We start from the raw sequence: 6700 nt of genomic DNA, 5'->3' as shown, positions 1-6700 counted from the left end.
CCCCTGCCTTGCCGGGCTTCACCATAGTACCCGCGGCTGGAGCTGTTAAATCGGAGATAAGGCTCAACACAGGCATAAGCCTGCAGGACCTCCAACGATCCTCACAGGACAGGGAGGACGCCCCTTGTCTCATGCGTTTCACGGCAACTTTGTGACACCGCGGGGCAAACGTGTGCAACCCCAGGTCCGGGCTGCGAACCCTGCATCTCCTCTGCAGACATTCAAAACCCGCCTGGACACCTTCCTGTGTAACCTCATCTAGGTGTTCCTGCTCCGGCGGGGGGATTGGATTAGACGATCTTTCGAGGTCCCTTCCAATCCCTAACATTCTGTGATTCTGTGATCTGTCATCAATAACATCCAGTTCACTATTGTAAGCAAAAATTTATTGGTTGCTTTCAGTATTTCTCTTATTAAGAGAATCATAGAATCATTTTGTTTGGAAGAGACCCTTAAGAGAAACATGAAGTTCACACTGAAGACCCATTGGGTTGATAAGAGCTACAGATTTGCTCTTTTATTTATATCGGCAGCACTAAGAATTGTGCAAGATGAGTTTACAAAGTCTGCAAGCAATCTTTTTTTTATTAAAAATTTGTATAATTCCCCAAACAGAATGTGACTTAATTTCTGCTAACCTGAACTCTTCTTCCACACAGACATGTAAAAGACTTCCAAACATTGATAGTTTACTCTTGCTCAGTCCTCTCAGATGACCAGGGAGCTGAAACCCAATGGATGCAACTAGATGCAACCTTAAATTCTCTAGCTAGATAGAAATTACTGCTACAACAAATCTGTTTAAGGGCTCAGAAAGACGTCTTAGGGGTGCCATGTAAACAACAGTATAAGCATCATGTATGCATATGACTGATAACTGTATTTACTACAAAAGGACCAGGTATAAAATGATGCTGCCTGATCTTTCAATCTGTTTGGAGAAGGGTAAGACAGACATCACAGTTCTACTACAGACTTCCCAAAAAGCACATATTAAAAACAAGCAGCTCCATAAGTGGCAGAGTCAATAATGTCCAGTCTCCTATGGATTTATGGCCTGTGGAGGCACACCTGCATGGGCTCACAGATGTCTAACCAGCAGTGAAGCACACCTCGGAGCAAGGTGGGCATTTGTAGGATCTCCAACCTCTGTCTAGCCACCTGTTTTGATGACATTTGTAGAAAGTGAATATTTTCAGGGTATTTGTCTATACCTTCCTGATAAATTGCCTGAACCTGAATAATCAGCTCAAAATGTAATAAGGGAGGGCTGACAGGCACACATGCATGGCCACAAAACTCCTGCACCACCACCCGCCCCCTCCACACACAGGCAGCGTGACTATGTGCATTTTGCTTCAGAAGAAAAGTCTCACAAAGGTTCACAGCCACATCTTTTTGATAGCAAATTTTCTGAAAATCGCAGATAGAAAAATAAATCCTCAGGCTGAGCTTTCAAGTGCCAAGCATCAGCCCAAAGTGAATTTTTAACAGCAGAGTTAAGAAGGAAGAAAGGGTGCAGGGAAGCAAGGTGGAAAAACAAGATGCTTAAGATCCTATATGGTTTTCTAACACAAAACCAAACGAAAAATTCCAGCAACACACACTGATCATAGACTTGCCACAGTGTGGAATAATCTGTGAACGTGGTTTTAATATATAATTTACCTGGGAGGAAGCAGTTGTGGTGAGCACAGAAACGGAGCCATCTCCTCACATATTAGAAGAGGCAGCTGGGAGGCAAAAAACCTCTGGAGATGACTTTACATGGCACCGTGACCCTGGCCACAGGGAGAAGAACTGACTGAGAAACCTGTAGTAGCAGTACAGGTAACAGAAGGATGCTGTCACTTCCTTCCAAGCACTGTCACTCGTCTTACAAAGTTCAGTGTATCATACACAAGCTGAGCCCCCTGTGTGCACAAACTAAGGGCTGCACTGAGTTCAATAAGGCAAGAAACGTCCAGCACACCCATCCAAAGCTGCAGCTAGTAGCAGTTCCAGGGGACTTAGGGCAAAGGGAATGTGATATACTCCACTATATACTGTCTGGGATTGTAATGAGTCAGCCCCTCTGAACATTTTAAAAGAAAGGCCCTGAGGCAAACTTTCTCTTTTGGCAGCTGTATTGCAGGTGCATCCTATTTCAAATGAGAAGACCCGCTTTAGTTTCAACTTCACCTGTGTTCTATACAAACCGAGCATTTCACTTTATTACTGAAAATCACTGACAGCAAAGTTCAGTTTCACAAGCAAGTTGATTAAGCAAATGCTTTGCATTAAAGGAATGGAGCCCTCAGAGCAGCATGTTCCCTGCTCTTGGTGTCTGCCGTCATGCACTCTGTGTGCTACATCTCCTCTGAGGAAGATTGAGAGATGTATGGATGTGAGATTCTGTAAGTATTTCAGAAGGTGTAATGAGAAAGGACTTTGTTATTTTTTTCCCTAAATCAACCATCTAAAATTCTCCCAGCTGGGAAAACAGGTTAGTAAACTGGATTATCCAAATCTGGAATTCCAGTCATTTTCTTCTTTCGGGCATTTTTGCTAGTCTGAGTGTCTGAAATCCAAACAATCTGTCTGTCTAGGTGGTACGCAGGTCTATGGAGAAGTATTTTTAAATCCCATAGTTACTTCTGAGTATTAGGAAACAGCCCTTATTTGTACAAGAATATGTACTTTCCCAAATTCTTTTTGTCTAAGCATCCATATAGAAACCTTATTCACACTTGATTTTTTCTAACAAAACGCTTGCTTCCAAAGGTTTGTATCTCATCTCATGCAAGTACAGAAAAAATACAGTGCTAATTACCATCTTACTTTTGAAGAATTCTTTCAGGCATGGATGTTCTCAAAACCACAAGTGTCCTGAAAATAAAATGTCAGTTCTTCATCAGTAGTTAGCATCCGGAGATTCATTTTTTCCTAATCAAATTTACAACATGATGAAACTTTCCCACTGTAAGAGTTGCACTGCAAGTCAGTTATCAGACTTCAATAACACAACTGCCTTGCTCATGGTGCATTCTCAATTCCAGTGGTTTCAAGTTCAAATTCCAGGGTTTGCAGGCTACCATGGATTATGTTTTATGCTGGATAGTTTCACGGTCTTGCTACAGTGCTGCGGTTTTATAGCTAGCAACCAGGGCTAGCAGTTTTCACTGACTTGTTCAAATATTACAGTACTGCATAGATGGTGGTTGTGATAATTTAGACACCAAAGGTCAGCCAGTTTCATCCCAGCTTCCCTGTAAGCCTGCAAGGATTACTCTGCTTGAAAAATCCAGTAGTCCAAGTCCCAGTCTACCATGGACAAAAGCATTCATGGGTCAGCTGGGGGTTGTTTACTTTTCCATGTCAGTAAACTGTGGGAAACTGCAGCGGGTCTGTGGAATCCTTGACAGAAAATATGAGAGTAGAGATCAGCCTTGAGATGTTAAGATTTACCCTTGAGAAGGATGGGAGTAAAGGAGTATCCGGAGAGAGGAGAGATGTACCCGTGAGAGAGAAGGGGATAGAAGAATAACATGGATGATAGAAAAATTAACCAATGAGATGTTAGTGCTGTAACTTGTAACCAATAGTGAAAAGACACATGAACTGGTAGAATTGTATAAAAATGCACTTGTAGCAATAAATGGCATCCATTACTTTCATCTTGAAAGAAGTTGGTCCATGTCGTTTGTCCGTCTTAACCGCGACAGTAAACTAAGCCCAGTGTATCAAAATTTTAAATTATTTTCCTGAAAATAAAGAGGGGGAAAAAAAATAGACCAAAAACTACTGTGATCCTACAGCCACCTAAGATGCCCACTACATGGCAATGGGAAATGCTTCAGAATTTTGTATACAGAGAAGGTCTCTTCATTGATTTAAACATTTTCTGAAAAAACATTGCATTCTTAACAAAAAGTGTTAACAAATTTGTTTTGGGAACAGAAGCCAAATGACAATTCTAACAAAAGCCATAGGCCACCAAAAAGAAAACAAAACAAAACAAAACCTCACAAACAAAGAAAACTACAATCCCCTCTGTTTCTCTAGTATTTCTTAGTAATGCTTGTATTATGACATCACTTGATGGTCACACCAGTCTGGCCCCAACTGTGCAAAGTATCATCTGAACACATAATGAATTTCCATCTTTGCTGGCAGACAGAAAAACAAGAAATAGCTGATGGGTGAGATAACAGATAAGCCAATGTAGAAAACAGTGGGATAGGATTACTATTTTAAAAAAAACAAGTGTGCCAAAAAACCCTGTATCAGGTCAAAGCAAAGATGCACCTTTCTCAGGATTCTGTCTGATAGCAGCTGAAAGAACAGACAAAACCCATATGATATGTTCCCCCGCCAAACTCTCCCATCTTCCAGCATTCACAGTTAGTCGTCTTCCTTCGACAGACACTGTTGCTCTGTATTTAGCAGCCTTTAATGCATTTGTCTTCTGCGGCCTGTCCTACCCACCCTTGAACCCATGTAAGCCCCTGGCATCCAAACCATCCTGTATTCCACTTCTTAGCCATGTGTGATTTGAAGAACCCCCTTTTGTTTGCTTTGAGCCTGGCTCCTGCCCGCTTCAGCCGTTGATGGTTTGTTCCTTGTACCAGGATAAACACTGAAGAATCAATTCCCCACTCCACGCCATTCATGATTTTTGTTCTTCAGGGCAGAATAAACAGCAAAGAATCAATATGCCACATCCCCTATACTAATATTTAGTTAGCAACAGCGATGGTAAGATGTCACTTTCTGGCAGCTGTATCAATAGGTAGTTAAAATACTTTGAAAGAGATTGTCTCTGAAAGGATTTTAAAAAACCCATTCTACAGACCAAATTCTGTTTGCAATACCAAGCTTGTACACGAAGCAGTGCAGGGACCCTGCACACAGAGAGCAGCCAAACTGCTCTGCCCATCACAGACTTGTTGTAACCCATGCAGCATGTCCCCCCCGCCTCGTTAGCAAAGAGAAAATGTGGTTGAAGAGCTTTCTACACAATTTCCACCTTTTCCTTTTTCTGCCTGCCTGGGAGACCCTCGCTCGCCGTAGGAGCTTCTTGGCACCAACCCCACACTTGTCTGAGCCCTGAGCTGCTGTTCTTTCCTCACCCTGAGCCCATCGCTGTAGCGAGCAGCCCACAGGTGGGCCAGATACCAACTACCAGCCAGCCTTAAAAATGATGGGTCCTTCTATTTAAAAAAAAGTTGAACGTGTTGGTTTATAATGGTTCATGGAAGCTGACTTTAAAAAATATCATTTAAACTCCTTGTTTTAAAGAAAAAAGAGTATTTGCCAAGACCAAGGGGTTTTTTTCTTCCTAAGGCAAGAAGATTCTCATTCATCTATCTGTTCCTGCTCTCATGGAAGTCACAAATAAAATTCTCATTATTGGGCCAAATCAGACATGGATTGGGACAAAATCAGTGACATCCATGAAACTGCAGCATCCCCTAAAACACTTGGCAAGAAAGGAACAAGGAACCCACTATTCATCTAGGGAGAAATGCAAGCATGTCACTAAGTAGAGGCCCAAAAAGCACCAGTGAAATGTGAATATTCTGTAAGTGGATACACGAGCTTTACAAAACATCCCACTCACAAATCTCCGACAGAATAAATAGTAATTAATTTTGCAATAATTCTTTTTGAATGTAATTATTGTGCACAGCCATTAAATTCCCTTTGTTTTCAAAAGCTACTAGTCCAGGGTATATGATTCTTAGCTGATCAGAAGGTAGAAATAGAGTTCAGGAGTAAAACTTTCAAAGGTAAGTTCATGTGGAAGAAATAAGTCATAATTCAACATTAGTATGTTCACATCAATGTCATGTCTGTTCCTAAAAACATCTACATTTTAGCACACAGACCTTTTGAAGAATTTGCTCTGGAGCTCAGCTAATTCCACCTTCTTTGCAAGATTATTCTTTCAGAGCCATTAAGGATGATTCAGTTTGGGGCCGTGTAACCAGGCATTCTCTGAGCTCACGGGACCCTTGTCTGAGTGAGGATCACTGTATCAACCTCAGAGCTGATTTAGAAGGTATATTTTATCATTCTCCTTAAACAGCTGCATTCATATCAGTGGCAGTGAAATACAGCTCCAACATCTGCAGCACGTTTAGACCAAGGTGAGTGAATTAGCAGCCTTCAAGAAATGGTTACATCTGAGACATCAGAGTCCTCCCTGGGAAAGGCAGAGGAAAACAAGAAACCCCCCATGGAGATCTTTACCTGAATATAAATTCTGACCTTCTAAGTCTTTTTTCTTCAGAATCAGTTAGGTAACTATCTCACTTTTTTTCCTTTCCAGATACAAACACAGGATCCCAGAGACTTTTAATTAATATAATTCTAAATTTGTGCGCACATTTTCTTTAATTCTCCTCCCTTCCATTTGAAAAATATGCTTGTCTTAGTGTTTTGTGCATTTGCTGCAACAATCCAAGGTAGGTGTCCTTGAAAGTAACAAATGGACAAATGCTTACGTTGTATTTTCAGAAACAGTTTGGAATCCTTTCTGTGCCCAAAAGGTTGATATATACACTGTATTATATCTTTTTATTAGAGGTCTTATAAAATATATGATACCAGACAGTGCTTCCTACCTCTGAGGTCACCCAACCTTCAATTTACTGTTGCTGATAACAGTCTCCCAAAGCTCTGTTTCAGAGGAGAAAAGCATCTTACTCTCTTCGTT

The sequence above is a fragment of the Columba livia genome, chromosome 1 (assembly GCF_036013475.1).
Source record: "Columba livia isolate bColLiv1 breed racing homer chromosome 1, bColLiv1.pat.W.v2, whole genome shotgun sequence".
Lineage (NCBI taxonomy): Eukaryota > Metazoa > Chordata > Aves > Columbiformes > Columbidae > Columba > Columba livia.
Note: the sequence above shows the minus strand (reverse complement) of the source record.